The sequence below is a fragment of the Melanerpes formicivorus genome, unplaced genomic scaffold (genome assembly GCF_026170545.1).
Source record: "Melanerpes formicivorus ecotype bairdi unplaced genomic scaffold, bMelFor1.0.p_v2 SCAF_2, whole genome shotgun sequence".
NCBI lineage: Eukaryota > Metazoa > Chordata > Aves > Piciformes > Picidae > Melanerpes > Melanerpes formicivorus.
In genome coordinates this window covers 48946778-48970386 of record NW_027142354.1, presented here as the reverse complement: position 1 = coordinate 48970386, position 23609 = coordinate 48946778, and the positions used below count along the sequence as shown (strand labels likewise).

The following is a 23609-nucleotide window of genomic DNA, read 5'->3' as shown; positions in this document are numbered from 1 at the left end:
GAAGGAGAGAAGGAGAGAAGGAGAGAAGGAGAGAAGGAGAGAAGGAGAGAAGGAGAGAAGGAGAGAAGGAGAGAAGGAGAGAAGGAGAGAAGGAGAGAAGGAGAGAAGGAGAGAAGGAGAGAAGGAGAGAAGGAGAGAAGGAGAGAAGGAGAGAAGGAGAGAAGGAGAGAAGGAGAGAAGGAGAGAAGGAGAGAAGGAGAGAAATAGACCAGGTCAGAAGAGACCTTCGAGATCATCGTGTCCAACCCAGCATCCAACACCATCTAATCGACTAAACCATGGCACCAAGCACCCCATCAAGTCTCCTCCTAAACATCTCCAGTGATGGTGACTCCATCACCTCCCTGGGCAGCCCATTCCAATGGCCAGTCACTCTCTCTATGAAGAATTTCTTACTAACATCCAGCCTAAACCTCCCCTGGTGCAGCTTGAGACTGCGTCCTCTTGTTCTGGTGCTGGTTGCCTGGGAGAAGAGACCAGCCCCCACCTGTCTACAACCTCCTTTCAGGTAGTTGTAGAGAGCAATAAGGTCTCCCCTGAGTTTCCTCTTCTCCAGGCTAAGCAACCCCAGCTCCCTCAGCCTCTCCTCATAGGGCTTGTGCTCCAAACCCCTCCCCAGCTTTGTTGCCCTTCTCTGGACATGTTCCAGGAAGTATCATTTAAATGTTAAAATCCTCATATGTGAAAACACTTCATAACAGAGAAAAAACATGCAGCAAGTTGCACATAAAAACAGAGCTTAAGTGGATTAACTTGAATATAGGTAGGAAAAGAATGAGTTCCTCAGGGCCATATATTATGGTGAAGGAAATAAAGCTGGACAAGCCAAACAGAGTGGGAGATGTCAAGAGGCAAGCTAGAAGCTTTTAAATGCCAAGCTGCAGCAAAGAGTGAGTGACAGCCCTTGCAGCTCTGAAAGGGGCCTGGCGTGCCTGGAATCAACAAGGACTCTTGGTGTAGGAATGAATCTCCTGGGTGTCATTTATTTTATTTATTTATTTTTTTATAATCTTTCCTTTTCCTGAATGTTAAAGCTATGTTTCTTTCTAAAGACTAGAAGTCTCTAGCATACAAACAGCACAAAACATGCACAGAAGACAAGAATAAAATAGAAAACAGAGTCATGGAACAATAGGAAGATTAAGCCAGGTATTTGTTTTCTCTGAACTAATATTAATTCTGGGTTTGTTTATTATAATACATGCTGAGAAGAGATGAAAAACATCTAAATATTCTAAACTCAGCCATCCCAAAGACTGTTTCAGGGTGTTTGCACTTTTTCTTTCCCCTTTCCTTTAAAATACACACATTGGGGGATAAAACAATAGATGCAATTTGGTTTGCTGCTACTATTACTATTCTCATCTAGTTCAGACCTGAACCACCATCATTCCATTCGTGCCAATGAAATTTGACAGCTCCAATATAAAAACTTGCTCCAAGGAAATTACTGCATATTCTTTGTTCTCTGTTGAGCTACTGCACCCTTTTATGGTAATACTTTTATAACAATTTTCTGAAATCAAGTACTAAGCTGGTAAAGCTTCTAGGAAGTAGAGTGGGCTGCAGACTTAACTGGTTGTGTCCTACTGTCCCATGATTTAGTGATGATTCAAATAACTGAGTAAGCACAGAACAGAGAGGAGAAGGGGAGATGGTGGGGAGCTGAACACCTCTAACAAAGTGATCTGCTACAGCTCCCAGGTCAGGAACTGAGCTTGCTGCTTCTCAGCCAGTAGAGGACAAGCTGTCTCTGCATCAAGGCATATGTCTGCTGCTTCACTCAGTTTCCTTATCTACCTAAAATTCAGTGATTCTTACTCCTAGAGTGTCTCGGTGTCCAGAGTTCTCTATTCTCCGCCTTAAAATCCAGCTATACTACTGAATAGTCACACACCCAGGGAGGTGGTGGAGTCACCATCACTGGAGGTGTTTAGAAAGAGACTGGATGGGGCACTTGGTGCCATGGTTTAGTTGACTAGATAGTGTTGGATGACAGGCTGGACTCGATGATCTCAAAGGTCTTTTTCAACTTATTCTATTCTATTCTGTGTTTTAACAGGTTTCTTATCAAGTATTTGAGCAACCTGAGGTTAGAAACCTCAGAAGAGCACTTTTTGATGTTTCCAGGCGTATGCAACCATTGACAATTTCTGCAAAACAATGGTCTCTGCTTTTCTATCCCCTTGTTCTCCTCTTCATGCCATTCTGTTTTCACTCAGACCTTTCTGAGTAAGGACTGCCAGCCTGTTGGTGTGGGAACAGCAGGTTTAGAAAGAAGGATACACTGACCTCTCACTGGTCAGTGAGCTCTCATGCCAGGCAGTAAGGAAATCTCAGATTCTGCAGTCTTTAACTATCGTATTCATCACAGAATTGTTTAGGTTGGACATGATCTTGAAATCATCTAGATAAATCCCCAGATCTTTTTTCATTCTTAATTGCTTAGTGCTGTATTTCATTGACTTTAGGTGTTATCACATAAAGGCAGGTCCTGCCACCTCCAGCCAATGAGGCAGACAGAAAACTCTGACCACTAACAAGATTTGGACTTCTTTGTACCAGTGCCACATGGCTGGAGAACATTCCTTTTATAATCTCCACTGTATTCAACATTAATGCCAAGCATGAGATCCAGATTGGTAGAAATTAAATTCACTCAAGTTCTATTTGTTAAACGTGTAATTTTACCCCTCAAAATATCACTTGAGTATTGCTACTGGGCATCAGTATCATAAATGGACCACATCTGGCACCAGAATGACACACCAGATACATATGCAATTTTCCAGAACGAGAAAATATACCATTTGGACTCTATTTGCATAGAAACTCATTTTGTTGGCATTAGTTCTATTTCATTGCAGTGAGAGTTAACTTACTCTGACACTAATACAGATATTTGGGGTCTCATTTTCTACTAAGAGCCACAACTTTTACACATCCATGCTATGTGATATCTGAGAAAGTCAGTGTTTATTATTAATCTCCGCAGAGTAACAGCCAAGACTTGACATTTCCTACTAGTCCTATCACCCTTGCTGATCATTCCTGTTGGGTGTTTAATGCAGCATCAGTGACAAATAGGTATATTATTTGAGATGATTCAGTTAAATATGTCTTTCAATTTTACATGCATAAGGAATGTGTTGTTGAATAGCAAATAATGCTTCAGGTCTAAACTCCAGTTTTCTCTAGTAAAATTTGGGGGATGAAGCAGCAGTTGTGCTCTTTATTTTGACCTTCAATATGTCTTATGCTTCAAAATTGGCCATGAACGTGGCAGCATAGCTTGTACATGCACTCCAGAGTAAAATTAAAAAGTCACTAATAGTCTCTTATATGTGACCTCATCACACTGCCTAGTCCCTGCTTGCACCAAATTTCTTTCAGTGTTGGAGAAGTATAAAACCGAGTTTTGTTTGCCAGCAAGCTGAACTTTAAACCATAATAATGGTGTTCCTATGCCATCTTAATAATTATTTGTACTGTCAAAACTGAGATTCATTTTTCTGTCTGTGCTACCCAGGGCCTTTGGACCCTTTCTGAAGGTCTCAGAGCTTTCAAGGTCCTGCTGCACTGCAGAAATAGGGCTCAGAGTGGGATCAAAGCTAAGAAATGTAGGAAGTGTCATGACCCAAACATTGCTTCCCTTTTGAAGACACTGCTCAGCTATGCTGCCTTTTTCAACAGTCTTCCCCAAGAAATGTAACGAAGCTGAATGGGTTCCTCTCTACCATCACTTGTTTTGTCTAAAAAACTCTACTAATTTTTAAGAAATATTCCAAACTTGGAATTAATGAGATACATTATCACTGCACCTTGCCAGCCAAGATAACTTAAAATGCACTAGAGCTCAGTTTCCAGAAGCAGTCAAACTGTGATAGCAAAGAACTCCACAGGGACTAATATATTAGGCTTCTTAACAGATTGTATTAACCCAAACAAACCACCACGCTTCCAGCATCTCACTGGCTTCCAATACCCATTTCAAGCTGTTCAGACAGCACTGCCTCAGCAGCTGTGATGCAGACATAACCTGAGTGCCAATTCTTAAAATGCAATGTATCATAAATCATCAGCATATCTGAATAGTATTCAAATCACAGATAAAAGGTAGTATTTATTACAAGATTATCATGAAGACAACTTTTAAAAGGAGACTCGAACCCCTTGAAGTCTTTCACATTGACTTAGCTGGGTTCAAAAGCCAACAGCATGTACAAGAGATTAATGCATATATATGAATGTACTGACCCATGACTGGTCATTAAATCATCCGCCATATGATGATACATGTAATTGATTGCTAACTCTAAAGGGTTAATGGTTGTTTATAAAGCTTGCTGCAGAGAAAACCAGTAAATGCAAAGGATTAAAGATGCTTCCAAAATTACCTGAGTTAGACTGATAATTTAAAAGAGAAAATTGGAATGCAGTTTTCAATAAGTATAGTTAATTAAGGTTGATATTAATATCTAAGCATGTGTAAGAAAAGGACTGACAATGATAATTATTACCATTGAAGATTATTTTGATTAAATGATGCTTAAGTAATTAAACATAATCATTTGAAACCTTTCCATTTCCAACTTCAGCGTGTTTGATTAAAATGTCACAAAGAAATAACAAGGTCCTACACTAAATAACGCTACTACAACCAACTCTTGACTCCAGAACAAAAGAAAAGGAGTTTATTTCATTATTTCCTGTTTCTTTGACCAAACTTTGAAAATTAAATGGATCAGTAGTATCAATGTGCAGGCCTAGAAATGCAGGTTTTCTTTTGTGCCCTAGAGATGAGCCTTTACATTGACAAATAGAGCATTTAATCTTGCACCTTAAAGTTACATGAATGAATGTTGAACAGCTTATTACGTTATAGATATCCTTCAGAAATTCCTGAGGACACAAAAATTTTCACAGACAGAGTATCACACAGTATCACCAAGGTTGGAAGAGACCTCAAAGATCATCGAGTCCAACCTGTCACCACAGACCTCATGACTAGACCATGGCACCAAGTACCACGTCCAATCCCCTCTTGAACACCTCCAGGGATGGTGACTCCACCACTTCCCTGGGCAGCACATTCCAATAACGAATGACTCTCTCAGTGAAGAACTTTCTCGTCCCCTCGAGCCTAAACTTCCCCTGGTGCAGCTTGAGACTGTGTCCCCTTGTTCTGGTGCTGGTTGCTAGAGAGAAAAGACCAACCCCTTCCTGGCTGCAACCACCTTTCAGGTAATTGCAGAGAGCACTGAGGTCTCCCCTGAGCCTCCTCTTCTCCAGGCTAAACACCACCAGCTCCCTCAGCAGTCTCAAATTGCTCTCACTTACAGACTCTTCTCATTGATTGGAAATTTGATATTTTTAGTCTTAATCTATCAAAACTGGGGGGGGAAAAAACAAGCAAACAACAAAAATAAGACAACAACAAAACCTACCTTTTTCTTCACTGTATTTTCAGGTGAGGAATTCATCAAAACCAGTTCTGTTGGGCAATTTTTACATTTGTTTTCTTCCCTCGTCAATGGATCAGTATTCTGTCCCTTCACTTTCCCACTCTCAGAGCCATGAAAAACTTTCTGAGCAGCCATAAGGGACTAGGAAAGAGAACAGCAGCTTCTGGTTACTGTTTAAATTAATATCCTAGAATATTAAAGCTCTGCTTTGAACAAAAGACTAAGATGCCAGTTGCAAAAGAACATATTTACCACCATATGGAAGGGCAAACTGAAGATTCACCAGTATATCCTAGAGAGTTTCAGCTACAGTAATTACAGAACTGTAGTATCTATTTTAAAGGGAAAAAAACTATAAATGAACATAGGGAAATTTAAGTAATTAGTCTGATGCTTACAAATGAGGGGAGATGTAGAACAGATAATTCAGAACTTTTTTAAGCTAAAATAAAACCTTACAAATTATATTAAGAGAGTACATAGAGTACAGACAGACATTGAATAAGTTAGAGGTAACACAGAAATGGCAAACATGGTGCAGACAAGAATAATCTACAGTGATGCTACACTCTGGCTACAGTGGTGCCACTGTAAAAGTGAGTTTCTTCTCCAGTTCAAAACTATGTCAAGCCACACTATTGAAAAGAGGGGAAGTTGTAGTCACAACATTTGGAGTTCTTCCCGGGTAACCTTCAGAGTTTCCGCAATGAGCACAATCATTTTTGCAAGTGCTCATTCATTTTTCACATTCCCAGGCTGTCTTCCATTCTGCATTTAAACATATTACACTTGCACTTCTAATGGATGTCTAAGACTTTAATGGAATTTCAGTGAACTGCACTTTTTATTTCCCCCCAAAAGGAATGATTCATTGGGACCTGAAGCCCATCTCCTTTTTTTCCTTTCTTTTTTTTTCTGTTCTGGCTAGTGAGAAGACAGCCTGGAGGTATATTGTATTAATTCCTGTTATAAATGAAGTTCAATGACTACAGAACAAAATGATAATTTATGCTGAATAAGAAAACAAGTATAGTAGAGAAAAGCCAACTAGAAGGGGACAGAACAGAAAAATATGTTTCTACAAACTAAGCAACGAGATAGGAGGGTAGAAAGTTGTAGAAAGATTACATAAAGAAATGGAATCAAATTATAAGCACTATTTTCTTTCAAATTACATAAGCAGGATAGGATTTTGTACCACATTAATTAGAGCTATAAATACAACAGAAAAGGAGGCAAATATACAGGTAAACAATCACTTCAGTGCATTGACACATGAAACAATTAGATCTTTTTAGGTATGTTCTTTAATTTGCTGACTCTAGTCACAGTCACTGCAGGAGATGCATGCTGATATCCCTACTTGGAATAAACACACTTGGTTTTTAAAAATAATCATAATAATAATACATTCCAGGGTGTATTTCCACTTTTTTTTGCTGGAGCAGACTTAATAAGAGAGATGTGTTCATGCCATGACAGACTAGCATGCAGTACTCCAATTACAGCTATGTCAATTTTAGGCCCTCATATCTTGTTAATATCACTATATTGGAAAAGCTAGATTGCATCAACTGTGTAGCTATGCCTTTACATTTTGGAATACATTTGTTAAAGGTGACACCAGTTATCTCCAAGGGCAAGAAAGTTTAGGCTGTTTTCTCACCCGCCATTCGGCCACACTGACAATTAGAAAAACAGGCACATGGTCTCATTTTCGAGTACCACTCAGGGATGTGAGTTAATCACCTTGCCTAGGAACATCAGGAAATACAGCCACTTCATTTCTGTGCCTAATTAGAAGCTGCTGTTCTATATAGGCAGGATTAGCCTGAGGTATGTGACCTACTCATACAGGTAAACAGAGCACATCAGAGTTAAAAAGAAGACGTCATCCTGCCAAACTTCCCAAATAACAACAAAAAAAACCCAAACAAACAAATAAATCAATAAAAGCAAACAACAACAAAAACTTGCTTTTTGGCATCTTTTTTTCACCAAGAGAGGACGTTTCTTCATCTTCTTCAAGCTTTTTATCCCAACAAGAACAAAGCACAGAATACTTAAGAGTTGGGGCGGGAATTTGCGCACGCGAAGGTGAAGGCACCTGAGACACAGTGTTGCTGGAAAGAGCAACTGATTACTGTTTTTCCCATGTGATTTGTAAGGAAAGAAGATAAGAAGAGATAAATAGGTGCTTTTTCTCTGCAATCATCTTTTTTTTGCATAGTGTGCCATTAAAATACTAACTGGGAAGAGGTACCCCAACCCATTAAAAAGCTTACTGTTGACTTTCATGCTGAAAGTGAAGAAAATCAAAGTGTGAAAGGATACATCTTTCCATACAGCTCCTTTCTTCCCAGCATCAATTAAACTTTTTGCAGCTGACCAAAACAAAACCCCTGCCCCAGCAGTGGGACAGTCCTGTTTATTTCCCCATACATGCTCAGATGGGTTTGCTGCTGTCCTCTGCAATACTCAGCACATTTCTGTGGAAGCTGGCATTTACTCATTCATATGAACACACATGTCTCCTATCAGAATTCATAACAGCATCTCAGGAATTGAATTACCTGCTGCTTTGCTAAAAACTTTTTTGATATATGTATGCCTGATGGTGGGTAAAAGTGGGTGATGGACATCTGCTGAAATTTTGGGGTTGCCACCTTTTTCAGCCACCACTACCACAGAGCATCTGAGTGAGTGGGTTGAAAATACTGGTCTTTTTAGCTATCCATCCATCAGTCACTGCTGTGGTTACACTTCTTTCTTCCTTTTCAGTTTCAGGACAAGAACAGTATTACAATAATTCTCACATTTATACAGAAGACATGGAGAACCTTCCAAACTATCCTCTCCTCAGCACCAGGATTATGTCAGAAGCACCATTCAATGTAGTGTTGCTGCCTAGTGACACATTGCCTTGATTTTAGTCACCACTATGTCTTTCAAACAGGTTAATTCCTGTTTAACTGTTCCCATTATGTTCTGCCTCTGTCGTGGTTGTTACACAAATCCATTATCCATTAATATTGACAAGACTCAAGACATTATTCTCTCATCTGCACTTTGTCGAAGATACTATTTTGTCTGTGGGTTTTTTTTTCAGGACCTGTACATACACACTGTGGTGTAATTCATTGTGCATATCAATAACACTGATTTCTGCCACATCCAAACTTATGGTTTGGGAAAGATACATACACAGATGTTTGATTGCCAGCCCGTCCCTTGGTGATCAGGCAAGAAATCATGGACAGAAGGAATATATGGCAGGAGTCATAGTGAAGCAAAGAGGCAGGAGTAGTAGTGAATAAAACAAAGCATGAGTACAGTGAAGCATCAGTGACAGCGAATCTTCTTCTACTTTAGAAGTGTGAATAAGCAGCACATCTTTTCAGATCAAGGAGTTTTTAGAGCACTGCTTCAGAGGCAACATAAGGTCCTTAATCTGATGGTTCAGGAGGCAACCTGTTCTACTGGTGCACAAATGGGAAATATTCTCACTGCCCACTGAATTCATTCATTCATACCTGTCATTCATTTGTACCTGGAATTATCCATCATATCCCAGGAAAACATCTCTCCCTGAAAGAGCCATCTGCACAGGGCATAAGAATGCCCACCTGTTCACCTGTATTTGCTTTCCAGATCTCATGCTGCAAAATGTCTGCCTCAGTTTTTCTTCTCAACTATCCTCCATAACAGCTTTTATCATTTGGTACACAGATTCCTCAAAGAATGTCCTTGAGGGGGATGCATGCAACAGAAGAATCATCCCCAAAACAGAAAAGTAAAAATAAAAACTCTAGGGAGAAAACAGTTCTCTACAGAACAACTTGGATAGCTTCTTCAGGTAACTTGAGATTCATGGCTGAATAATATAAAGTGGACTTTGGTTCAGGTGCAAACAGAATAACAGATTCATTTGCTGGGAAAGTGATACTGCATGAGGTCATAGATTCACCTATGAAATTAGAACCTAAATGTCTTTTGCCATCCCTAGAACCTCTCATCCCTAACTGCTAATTAATTCCTCAGTTAAGTGGATTTCTTTAGATTTGTTCCAAAATATATAAATAATACTACCCTAAATCTAACACAGGACTACATGTTACTACTAAAAGACTGCTATAGTGAAAAGAAAGCAGCCTGGGATCTTGAACTCTCTTTGAATTCGTCTTGCCATACAGTTTCATAAACCGAGTTATCCAGGCACCTATGCCAATTTCTAAGAATTCATCTTAACATACCTCCCATCCTGAAGGATTGATCTTATCAGAGCTTACTACTCAACAATACTTTATCTCATACTTCATTTCTATCAGTCAGATATTTTGAGTGATCTATTGCAGAATATAGAGTCTTTAGGAAAAATCTCTAATAAAACAGCCTCAGGTTTGGGTTGGGATTGTTTTTCTGCTCTTTCTTTTGATATTGCTTTAACATAGATACACATCATCATCATCTAATAAATCTTTTTCAGTACATCTTTCTGTTTCCAGATGATTCAGAGGCAAATCCTTGTTCTGTATTTGCATTTATGGGGTTACTTATTTTTTGAGAGATCACATGCCCTCCCTCTCCACGCCCCTTTCACTCACCTCTTCAGCTCTTGTCTATTTTCCTTCAAGCCACAGAAGCTATTTAATGTTATTTAAAAATTGTTGCTACACTTGCATAAATGTAATTGTTCCACCCCTAATTCAAATGATACTGTATTTGAGGGGCTGCTGGAGCTCCAAATCCCCAGTCACAGAGCCCAGCATCACTGTGCTACCCTGGGGAGCCCAGCCATGCCTTCAGCAGAATAGAATAGAATAGAATAGAATAGAATAGAATAGAATAGAATAGAATAGAATAGAATAGAATAGAATAGAATAGAATAGAATAGAATAGAATAGAATAGAATAGAATAGAATAGAATAGAATAGAATAGAATAGAATAGAATAGAATAGAATAGAATAGAATAGAATAGAATAGACCAGACCAGACCAGACCAGACCAGACCAGACCAGACCAGACCAGACCAGACCAGACCAGACCAGACCAGACCGGAAGAGACCTTCAAGATCATTGCGTCCAACCTATCATCCAACACCACCCAACCAACTAAACCATGCAACCAAGCACCCTGTCAAGTCTCCTCCTGAACACCTCCAGCGATGGTGACTCCACCACCTCCTCGGGCAGCCCATTCCAATGGGCAATCACTCTCTCTGTGTAAAACTTCCTCCTGACCTCCAGTCTGAACCTCCAGCTTGAACCTCCCCTGGCACAGCCTGAGACTGTGTCCTCTTGTTCTGGTGCTGGCTGCCTGGGAGAAGAGACTAACCTCTGCCTGTCTACAACCCCCCCTCAGGTAGTTGTAGACAACAATAAGGTCACCCCTGCACTAGACAGCTGGGGCAGGCACTGTTACCTCTCCTGTCAACCATTCCCAGAAACACTTATTTTGGTACACTGCTCATCTGGTCAGAGAAACTGCCCATACTGGGTTGCAGTCTGTCTTTCATCCCATTAAGTCAGTTTTGATGCATATTCTTTTTAAATGGGGAAGATATCAAGCTAGTTTTACCGCCAAAGTCAAAAATGTGAACAAATTATTTTGGTTATTCATTACCCCACTGAGACAAATGTTATGAAGAACAAAAGACAGAACTTAATAAATTAGCTGGCAATGTTAATCTGGAGTGAGTTTTGAACACTACTCAAGAAATACAAGCGCTATGAAAAGATCTAGTGCAATCAGAAATGCCATCTGATAATAACAATGAGAAAAGGGGACTTGTTCTCTAATTACCAGACATGAATTTGGGAAATTTGCCTTCCAAGGCACCAGGACTTTGCAGTTCATTACATTCTCAATGACTCATATTATGAACATGTCCTTTTAATCGCTCTTTATTGTCTTGACCCTTATTATAAGAAGATTGTTCCTTCTTTCGAGATAAGGGTTACCCTTGTGTTCAGAGTACTGCCTTGATCTAAGCAGACTTCTTGCATCCAAATTCAAGCAGATAACAAGAATACGTGTGAGAAGCACAGCTACAGAGACTAATAATCCAGAATGGAGAAAGAATCCTCTCAATGAACAAATGAGAGCTGACAAAACAAATTAAAGGAAGATTTACATTGATCACCATAGGTTAGACCTTTCAATTTCCTATCACGTTGATATCACAGGATTAGTACTGTGAGGCCCTCAAATATAAACCTGAAACAAACTGCCCTGACTGCACTCCCCATGGGGAAGGATTAGAATTTGTAAACTGGACAGTCCTTCCCACTTCCCACCTGAGCTACATGTAGGAAATGTATGCATCAATACATGATACATTTTAGGGGAGCTTTCAGCATGTTTAAAACACATATTGTAGCAGCCTGGATGCATTCAAAATGCTAAGCACTAAAAGCTTACATTACATATGCAATTTTCATGTTCCCTGAAAATTCAAAAGTCCCACTCCAACTGATTTCCATATTTAAATCAACATCAGGGTGAGTCAAATCAGACCCATTCTGTTTAAAAGCTGCTACAAACCAGAGATTTATATCGGTACTTTGAATTCTCAGTATAATAGACAATTATTTAGATACATACTGAACAGATCAAACTTTATTGACTCAGAAGCCTTAGTAGTCTACACTGAATACAGAATTAACCAGGTTGGAAAAGAACTTCAAGATCATTGAGTCCAACCTATCACCCAACATCATCTAATTAACTAAACCAGGCAATATAGCCAATCAAATTGCATATAAAGCCCAAGTTACAACATTAACTTGTTACTTTGTCCTGCTTTACCTTAGCATTTGCTAGTAAGGAATGGTTAAAAGGTCAAAAAGTACTGAATACTAAAGAACTTTGTGAAGGCTTCTCACCTTGTTAGTGCCAAAGATGTTAAAAGTTCAAAGCAAAAGAGAACATGAACTTACAGAAAAGCAAGCACCAGACTAAAAGAAGTCTGAGTTAATCATAAAAGCACAGAAAAAGAAGACTTACCTTTTGGCTTGCTTATAGACATGTATCACATCTCACCTAACTGACATTATCAAAGTTAAGAACATATAAATGTCTAGTCTTTTTTAGCTGAACAGTCCTTTTTACACTGACTTTCAGGAATTCAAAGGGTATGCATTTATCCCATGGGGGTTTTTAAATCAAAGCCTGCAGAAACCTGCCCAAAGTTTCATATCTTAGCTTCTGAAAACCTTCAAACTTATTAACACTAAACTGATAAAGTCCCACTAAAGTCTGAGTTGTCTAAACACAGCTTTCTCTAGCAGAGAGGACATAACAGGAGTTGCACATCCTACATCAGCTGTATCCACAGTATAGAGGCAAAACCAGCAAATTAGGAAACACATTGTCTTATACTATGAAAACTCAAGAGCTATAATGACAAACCCAGAGCACTACGCTTCAGGACAGAGCCTCCTAATCTTTTCACAGGCATCACCATCCAAAAGTGTCTGTTATGTATACTCATTGTAACACCATCACAATAAAACAAACGCAAAGATCAGCAAGTGTTAAGCAGTTGGGCTTTACACAAAACATGCCCACATAAAATGTTTACTTTGGTGAATTAAGCAAGCACATTAATTAATGCTAACGCTGATTCATTAACACTGCAGTAAGAGGGTGTGCAAAGATCTATTTATGATCTTCCAACACATTACCCAGCAAAGTGTTTTTTTCCCCAAAATCCAGTCTTGCACAACTTGACAAACACAGAAGGGTAATTTTTGCTTGTGATTATGTTGATTTTTTTTTTCTTTCTGCTGACTGTTAATGAATTGTAAATTTTCTCCATTAATTTTACTTTTTAATTATGGCACAATATGAGCTTACTGGAGCTGATTAAAAATTCATTCACTCATTCTTTAGTGAAAGTTCTAGTCCCAAACTCATAAATTAGAAGGAGCTTATTTAAAGTGCAATTTAAACTTTAAAGAGAGAAAGTGTAGAAAGTAATTTCAAATAGTTTTGAGTTCTTAATTAGTTCTTACTCCTTGTGAGAGTTCAAAGACAACTTCTTTGCAGATCATGCTTTGTACACATTTCTTTGCATAATGTGGTGTTCTAACACTGGTGTCCCAGTATAGCACGGCTGCAGCACACTTCTTTCCACTTTTGTAGCCATATATTCAGCTTTGCAATGACTGCTGTGCAATGTTCTTATATACAGCTTAAAAAACTATTTCTTCTTCAGATCTTGTCATCCCTATGGAGCTGAGCTTTCTAAAGAAAATACCCTGGATGTCTTTCAGAGGTCCTCTCCCAAGAGGCATAAAATAATTGAGACTTGAACTACATGAAGATTTCATGTCACTGCTTTCCTGTCTGTACAGAAGCCAGCCATCAGAACACCAGACATATGCTACCCCTTGGCAAAGAGCTGACACTGGCATCAGGAAAAACAGGGTAATGCTGTGTGTTTGAACAGTGATGTTGTGCATTACTCCTTGTGCTTCCAAGTGCCAGATTCTGTTTACCTTCATTAAATAAATTTTACTATCCATGAAAGCAGGGAAAATATATATGTTTGTGAGTAATATGAGCTACAGCCAATTTTGCCAGTAGGCAGTATGACACGAGCCCGAATCCAATTTAGCAAATGAAAAATAAATATTGAATTTATATGCAGTTTATTTTGATATCCACCATACTGAATGTTTAAGATATTGTCACAGACTCCTGCACATAAAATTTTGCATAATCAATTTTAGTTTCTGTTTGTAATTCATACAGCAAATTTCTTTAGGGTTTTTAACGTTTGCATGGCTACATGTGAGGCCTGAGATCTGTGTTTTGGAGGATTTAGGTCTATTTATAACCACTACTCCACACACAGTTTGCTTACTTCCTTACATATGGGCTCTCAGGGATGAGATATAAACACATAGATTGTCACTAGGATGGCTACTCTTATGATATATTTTGTCTGTTCTCTTTGGATGGTATGTTTACATCAGGTCTAACAAGCAATTAACGTTTTTACAGCTACAAGCACTTTTTTCTTTACTTTGGGCTTTTGGAGGAACTGACCATTCAGGACTCCCTAGAGCTGTCCAAAAAAAACCATGCTTGTTTAAAAAACATGCTGTATAATTTATGTTGACTGCTCACGTCAGGTAAATTTCTGTGACTGCTATTTACAAATGGTCCATTTGCAAAGGAGCCTTCTACTAACATCCATAGAAGAAATGTCTGTTTGGTGACTATGGTGCAGTGAGGTGGGTGTGAACTCTGTAGGCACAGGAGTGTATGTGTGCGTATATGTATCTGTATGCTTATACACAGATTCACACATATACACGTGCATGCATTTATGCATATATATACACACACATATATTTGAAATGCCACTGGCTGGCAGAGTGGAATTTGCAAATGGGAAGCAATCAATGTGAATATGAGTCTGGGGATCCACTGCAGGTTTTTTATCATTATTCTCTGATTTTTAGAATCCGCTCAGAAAAGTAGCAAAAAACCACGTATGACATTCATTGGGGTTTAAAGCATTAAAGCCCATCCAACTCCACGAAAAAAAATCCCTCTGCTATGATTCATACAAGGCTGTTCTTCCAAAGAAGCCCCAGTGGTGAGCTTACTAATGTCTTGGCCAAAGGGTAAATCTCTTCAGAGCTCTAGAGCAGATCATGCATACCAATAGCAGCTAAAGCACAATCTGGGTTATACTTTCTTATTGATAAGCAGAGAAAGCTCCAGAAATCTAATATATTGGACTGAACTCTTTACATGTATTGGTGTATTTTTTTTGTAGAGTTGGCTAGTGGAAAATAACCACAACAAAGACCTGCACATTTACTAATTATACATCCCAGAGAAACAATTTCTTTTCGTATTACGTCAATTTACACCCACTTAGGGTTTGAAATCATAAAAGATGTAATGATATACTGGAACAACCTTGATTACAGAGTTAATTAGATTGCAAATATTTATTTTGTTATTAAAATTTAATAATTCATGCACCTTAATTTTGGGACAATGATGGTTTTGTCTGCTGCATGTAGCTAGGAATTATAAAACAGTGCTTTACAGCTATGATTTAATATAGTAATTTTCTTAAAACACAGGTCAAAGGTTTGCTGTTACAGCAGTGATCTAATGCAAACAAAAATACTGCTAATTTTCAAGCAAAATTAAAAAGAAAAAACTATCCAAATACATTTGATTTGCCAGGGATTCTATTTTTTCACTTCGTTAGGGAAAGACACAAAGAGTTCCATAACATTAATGGTCAGAATAAATTAGGACCATAAGCAGCCCAGAAATTCTGATGGCTAGTCCTCTGCTTAAAGCTGAAGGCTGCAGACAGGAGCTCATGAGCTCTCCCCTTCAGATGTAATTCTAGATGTTCTTTCCTCATGCACACGTGAATAAACGGCAATACTACTTCTGTTAGCTAGATCTCTCATTTAAGCAGAAATGCAATCATCATGGTACCTGAATATTGTGTGCATATTCTCTAACTCAATTTTCTCAGCATCATTTATATGTGCTCAGTGCTTAAACCTGAAAGACTCCCCACCCATACCAATTAACCTGACTCTGCAGTTTCGTTCTACCTAGTTGTCCTTGAATATTATCATTCTCTTCTGTGTTGCTCATTTGAATTAGTTGGAATTTCTTCCCAGAACTGTTTGCAATCTAAAGACTGCATCAGTTTGTTTGCCCCGTTTTTCCCTTTTCAATTTATTCACAAGTGAAGCATGACACAGTAATGTCACACTATTACAAACACATAACAAAAGACATGTTATAAACGTTTGTGCCTGTTTCAATAAACATATGACATAAAAACATATATGGAACACATAAACCACAGCATGTAAACATACACACAATAAATAATGTGAAAAATCCATGCCATAATGGTTCTCCTCTAGCCACCAATAACAAGGCTTCAACACAAATATTTCTTCAGTGAAGCAAATGAAGCTGTCAATTGTGCTTTAATGAAGACATGGACAAACTGAGGCAGGTAATCAGAGATTTGGGAAAGCTAAGAGGGCAAAGATTGAATGAATAGGAAATGCTTCAACTCAGTAGTTACAGCAGATAAAGAAAAGAGCAGAGACTGAGGAAAAATTCTGATAGTAATGAAGGAGCAGTGAAATTAATTGCCTAGGGTAGTCATGGTATAGCTATCACTGGAGGATTTTATAAACAGGTTATGCAAATATTTGTCAGGAACTACACAGCTATAATTTATTCCACCTTGAGGGTCTCCTGGATTTTGTTTTCCAGGGATTCTGCCACCCAGAACAATCATTAATTTAACAGATAAAGCACTCACACAAAGCAAAGGGGTTCTGGCATCAGGTTTCTACTCTTACCTAGACAAATAAATATTTAACAAACACTTAGGGCCCAGACTTGCATATTGATCATCTGCATCTCATATATATGCCCAAGCGCCTGATCTATCATCATACTGGGAATCTGGGGTGTTGTCTTATTTTCTTACTGCCAAGAAATTTCTGTATCTGAAAGACTTCACAACATACTTTTCATTTGAATTTATATGAACTTTGTGCACATTCTTGTAGTTAATACATCAGCCCACAGTAAAAAGTATTTCAGCTCTGATTCCTTCCCTCCAACTTCATGCAGTAAACTTGCAGTGTTCCTGCACTCACTTGAATCTCTTGGGATGGGACAAACATCTCAGTTGGTATGTACAGAGTCAAGCCAATTTTCTTTCACTAAATAAACTTCAATATCCCAGAATTCAGAAACTGCTTACCTACTTTACTTTGCAAAATTAAGAAGGGAGTCATAGTCTGGCCTTTGACATTTTTGAGCTTACATTTCAGTTCTCATCCAGAGACGGTAGCTTGACACCTTAAAGTTATTTTATGCATATTCAGATTGTATTAACTATTTTTAGCTGTCTCTTTTAACTGAAGTGTGTGAGTAAGCATATTTTGCCAAACTGCAAAGTTCAGCAGCACGTTTAAAGGCAGAAGCTCCTTTGAGGTTCAATGCAGTCTCTTTTCCTAGCACGACTTCAATCCAAACTTCAAAATACTACCATATCACTTTGTGCTCTCAGGGCAGCAAAAGAAAAAAAAAGAAAAGAAAGAAAAGGAAGGGAGGACACCACACAACAACAACAAAAAAAACAACAAAAAAATTCCCTAACTCCTCACTACTTCAAGTTTGACAAGAGTCTTCTATTTGTTCATGTCATGTAAAGTTTCTCCCTGACCATACTTAGCAACGACATTCCACCCTTTAGCTAGGAGTGAGCATGTGGCTTTCAATGGAAGTATCTTCGAGCCTTCCATTATTTCAAGTTCTCTGGGGATGACAGCAAGGATAGAAAAGGCCTTGTTGCTCTTCAGAAACAGCTATACCCTGAAGATGAGTTTGAGTCCAAATGCTGCAATGCGCAGAACATACTGCTCTTCTTCCCTGCTGCACAATTAATGTCATGAACATGCTTGTTGTGGAACAGCATATGGAGGCTGATTGAGGGAGGGGAATGAGATTATACATGAAGTGATGAGGAAAGGAAACCCAGCATATAAATTGATTGAAGCTAATGAAAGCACTAAAATGCAATCGCTACCTAGGGAGGTTTTAGTAAGGAATGATGGGAGGAATTGCTTGAGGCCTTGCCTGATGAGTAGTAGTATGGGTACCACAAATGTGTCATCCCTCAAAAAAGTCTCCAAATCCTGTACTATGGAAGTTTTCTATGACAATTCAACCTGAGAAAATCATCAAGTAAATTGACTAATTCTTCCAAATAGGTTCTGTGTTTGGCAATCTAATCCCTAAGATTAATAGCAATCTCTCAGGAACAGTTCTGCAGTCCAATCAGGCCTGGGATGAAGCTTTAATTACAACTGAGGCACAGAATCACCATCTTTGAAATATTAAGCAAAGTAATATTTTTTTTAGCTCTGTAGAAATTTCAACATTGTTAAAAAACAGCAAGATCTTATTTTCCTGTTCCATACTTAAATAAAAAGGATTGGAAAAAACAAGGCAGTTTCAACTATAACCTTTAGAATACTAATTTTAGAACACCTTGTTCTTAAGGTACAGTTTTAAAGTAACTCCTTACTGACTGCTAATTTTGTATCTACATATAATGCAAACAGCTACAGCTAGTAGAAAGAATGTTATTTTACAGTATCTATAACTCAAAGATTCATCTTAATCAATACAGTATTTCTTTCCACCATTCAGAATTCTAAATTGCCATGTCTATTTATCTAAAGTTTTGGTAATTTTAAATCACACCACATAGAAAATAAGTATTTTATGCAAGCACACAACACAATTAGAGACCCTCTAATTCGATCTTGAACAGCATAATTTTGCCTCCTTAAACAGTGATTATATTTCAGTGTTCTCATTAGCTTCAGCCATAAGAGTTTTATTATCTTTGATTGCTACTTTTAAATTTGATTTTCCTAAAGCACATGCACTTTTTGTTTCTCTTTTGCATTTTTGTGTTCTTAAACATTTAATTTTTTTCTTATTTATACTGTTTTCTTTCCTCCAAAAATGTCTTAACTGACACAATTCACTGCTTTGCCCAGTCAAAGGCACATGCTATGATATGACCTATAAGCAGGACACAGAGTCAGTGGAAACAGCAGATGTAACTTTGTAAGGTACCCTGGCACTCCACACATAGCTGACATTTGTCAGCTTACTCTACAGAAATCAATTGCTGCACAAGGTAAGACAAGAGCAAATGGCCTCAAGTTGTACCAGGAGAGATTTAGGTAGAATCTTAGAAAAATTTCTTCACTGAAAGGGTTCTCAATCACTGGAAGAGGCCCCCCAGGGAGGTGGTTGAATTCTCATCCCCAGAATGTCCCTGCCTAAAAGACACAAAGATATGGTGCTAAGGGACATGCTTTAGCACCAGACTTGGCAGAGTTCTATAATGGTTAGACTTGAAGACTTTTAAAGCTTTTTTCCCCAACCAAAACAATGATACGATTCTAAAGTGAACATACTCTGAGTACAGCTAAACTCTGGCTGTTCCTGAAGGGGAACACTTACACAATTAGTATCAGGCTTCAGAAGCAGTGTTAAGAACTCAAAATGTCTCCAGGCTCTCACTTTATGCCTGTATACATCTTGCCTGTGGAAATATGCCGAAACTACATCATTCCAGCTTGCCTCTGCTCCTTCTGGTTTTGTACACAGAGCAAATGGGGAGAAGTACAGAAGCCAAGCAAGGCTTGCAAGGCTGGAACAGCATGTTTGATTGCAGGCCTTTCAAGGGTGGTAATACTAGAGACTGAAACTGCTAATAACGTTTTCTGTCCCAGACAGGTAGTATTATGTTTCCAGCAGAAACAGTATTTCAACAGCATTTAATGTTATAAATACAAGAATTTGAATATATCTTAAAACTTTAACACAAAGAAGAAGGTTTCATTTGTTATAATGATACACTTATAATAAGCATTTTTAAATCTCATGGGTGTGAAGTCCTTTACATAAAAGCGTATATTTTCAGGGAAACGTGGGCAGAAAACCCTTCATTTCATGGTACTGTCTGCAAAAATACTGATTTAGAAACCTCTTCATCTTCATGGATATCAATTTCTGGCATTATTCTTCAATTATCTCAGCTGTAAACATTAGAGAAATGACTAATTAATTAGAAAATCTTTTGCACTAGACATCTGATGTCTAGAAAAATTAGTATTTGTTATTTAGAGGGTCTGGGATCTGATGAAAGGAGGTAATTTGAATTAGCTTCAGACAGTTCAATTAGTGGATAACTAATTTTCTTCATATTTTGCCCTAGATTTCATTAGATAACAGTTGCAGAGTAAACATTTCTGTGTTTGTGAAAGGGTGTCAGAATTCAGGTCAGATTATGACTCCTCAAACAAACAATACAATATACAACAGCAACGTAATCATAAAGGAAAACCAGGAACAAAAGACAATTAATGAGTATTTAAAGCATTCTTTTGTAGCTGTTTCAATTATTTCTATTGGAAATTAAAAGAATATGACCCTCATCTCTGAAGATACTCACTGACCTACAGGGAGTTCCAAATTGTAAAGGCAATATTCTGTAGTTTTAACAAGATAGCTAAAATAATGAAATAACAGGCATAAAGTTAGTAAAAAATAGAGCAGTACCCAATGTTTTCTTTATTTATGTGCTGATACATTCAGTGTTTCATGATATTTATGTGCACATAAGAAATTTTTCTCTAATAAGAATTGCTTCATATGTAAGAAATACATTTAATTGCTATCTTAAAGACAGCCACTAAGAGAGATAAGTTCTGATTATGACAAAAATGTAAAATGGAGATGCCAGGCCAAATCTAGCGGGAAAAGTGTGATTAGCATGTGAGCACATGTCCTACTTGAGCATTAGTTAATGGGACTTTCAGTGAGTGATAGCTGAGATGCAGCAATACTGATAATTTAGATTTAATTCCAAGGTGTCTGGCTGATGACAAAACTATTTGCAGTGTCATTTTTTCCTCTCCTCGGAAACAATCCTAATGCATAAATTAGAAAGATGAAACACAATGCAACTTTAACTAATCATCAGCTCTGGAGATAAGTGAAAAGAATGAAGGAACTGTTGCTTACAGCAGTGAGGAGGTGGAGCATGAAGTGGTAAAGCATGTACTGATTGATTATTGCATAAAACTAAGCACTGTAAAGTTTTCTTCAAATAAATTCAAAGGATTTGCTTCACTTGAGTCAGAGGAAGCAATCAAATTCACTGGTGTATACTTAAGCATATATTTAAAACTTTAATGGCTAAAGGCTTCCAGATCCATTTTTATGGATGCCTTGGGCCTCCATATCCTCAAGAAGTTGTTTTTAGAGATTACCTTTTCACACATTAGCCATACAAACAAACATGATTATTAGTGGGTTTAAGTGTCTGATAACCTTCAGCACATTTTTTGCTAGATTCTGTTTCAGATCTGGAATTCTGCTCCTTGCTGGTTTGAAAGCAGCTGGGTTCCAAATTCTCAGACAACTACCACATATGAAAAGCCAAAAATCTAGAAGACAGAACTTACTTAAAACCAGTTTATTCATTACAGATTGCATTAGAAAGGGACACTTTTCCCACCTGAGTATTACTACTCATCCAAAGAAGCACAAGCAAAATAACTCACTTTGAAAGAAGCTTGATCTTATGAACCTGAAGGACGGGGCAAGTTCTGAGAGCTCCTGCAGGTATACCTTAAAAAAAACCCAACACACCACAAAACACACAACCCTATAATGTATTGTTAAAGAATAATTATGCAGACAGCAGAAGAGTTTAGTGTAGCTTTCTGTGCCTACCCAACATCTGTTTCATGCACTGAAATAACCATTTTGAAAACATAATGCATCTGCCTTCAGAAATAAAACTCCAAACAATTTGCAATATTCTCTCCTTTACCAAATCAAACTCAGATAAAGGAGTGATTTCAACTTAAGTGACCTGCATTTTACTGTAGTTTCACTAAAAATGTGTATGCCTTAGATTTTAATAAAATTCGCTTACCAGCCTTTAGCAACAACTCTCCAGGTATCTCAGCACCTTAAGCAAGAGGAAAAGATAAAAAGGGAAAGGATGCAATTAGTGCAACTTACAAGAAAAACTAATTTGGTTTTGCTTTATTTCAAATATTTTTATAATACCACAATGATTTACTATGGCAAGTAGGTTTGGAATTAGTAACCTGATACTGCTACTGGTGAAATCTGGGCTAAGGCTTCCACAGCCTTCATTAAATCAGCTTTAAACCATAGGAGACAGACAGAAGGTGAGCTAAACCAGAAGGCCAAATCAGAAATAAATGCAGCCCCTGCCTTGTCTGCAAAAATACTGTGTGAAAAGCTGGGCTGCAAACCCATTTTTGAGCCCATCTATGACCCATTTAAATAAATATCCTTGCTAAATCTTTATTATTAGAATTAGAATAAACCAAACCAGGTTGGAAGAGACCTTCAAGATCATCGTGTCCAACCCATCAACCAATCCAACCCACCCAAACAGCTAACGTGTGGCACCAAGCACCCCATCAAGTCTCCTCCTGAGCACCTTCAATGACGGCGACTCCACCACCTCCCTGGGCAGCCCATTCCATAGCGCAATCACTCTTTCTGTATAGAACTTCTTCCTAACATCCAACCTGAACCTCCCCTGGCGCAGCCTGAGACTGTGTCCTCTTGTTCTGGTACTGGGTGCCTGGGAGAAGAGACCATCATCAGCCTGTCTACAACCTCCCTTCAGGCAGTTGTAGAGAGCAATAAGGTCACCCCTGAGTCTCCTCCTCTCCAGGCTGAGCAACCCCAGCTCCCTCAGCCTCTCCTCATAGGGCTTTTCACTCAGTGAAAAACTCTTTAATACAGAATGTTTTGGTGCCCTCTCAAATCTTCCCAAACATCAAGCAGGTATAGCATATCAACTATAAGAAAAAGGTCTCATAGTCCTCTGCTTATTTTTAAAACACTCTTCTGATTTAAATCTGGTATAAATTTGGGTTTCTTTTTCTTGAGCAGAACCCTAAGAAAATCATTTTGAGTGGAAAGTAAAACTCTTTGAAATTTCATTAATCTCTTACTTAAATATCTCACAATTATATTGGGGGGGGGGGGGGGGTGTTAGTTGGTTGGTTGTTTTTGTGAGAGGTGGTTCATATTTCAGTCCTTTCTGCAGACTATAGAATTTGAATAACTGGGATCAAGAAAACTGACAACAACTCTACTAGATTTAGAGGGTAATCCTCTATCAGACGCAGAGCCAGAACTACTATACACATTCTGGTTCTTGGCCATATTTGTCAAATATGTGAAATCTTCATATCAAGATAAATTCCCTTGGATTTAATATATTTTGCATATTTTCTTTAAATTCTTAATCAATTGCATTTGTCACAGCTGACTCAGCGACTAATTAGCCTTCCCTTTTCAATCACACCTTCTCTATTTGGCATACCTGTCATTATAACTTAGGACATTTTGCAGCATACAGAGTATTTCGCTCATGTCATTCCAAGTATCACAAATGATTTTTATGGGTTTTGTCTGCTGAGTCAGTACAGATTTCTGATACATACTAACTCTCACAGATATCATAATCTATTTTTCACCA

At 38.1% G+C, this 23609-nt stretch overlaps 1 long non-coding RNA gene across 1 annotated transcript in view; it reads right to left on the bottom strand.

The window, feature by feature from the left end:
* LOC137445857 (uncharacterized) overlaps positions 1-22040 on the bottom strand; it is a 65875-nt gene extending 43835 nt beyond the window's left edge. The window contains exons 1-2 of the long non-coding RNA XR_010988505.1: positions 22017-22040; positions 5448-5606 (exon numbers count right to left, since the gene is read on the bottom strand). This is a non-coding gene — a long non-coding RNA (uncharacterized lncRNA). The remainder of the gene's footprint in view (positions 1-5447; positions 5607-22016) is intronic.
* Between the last annotated feature and the right edge of the window lie 1569 nt (positions 22041-23609).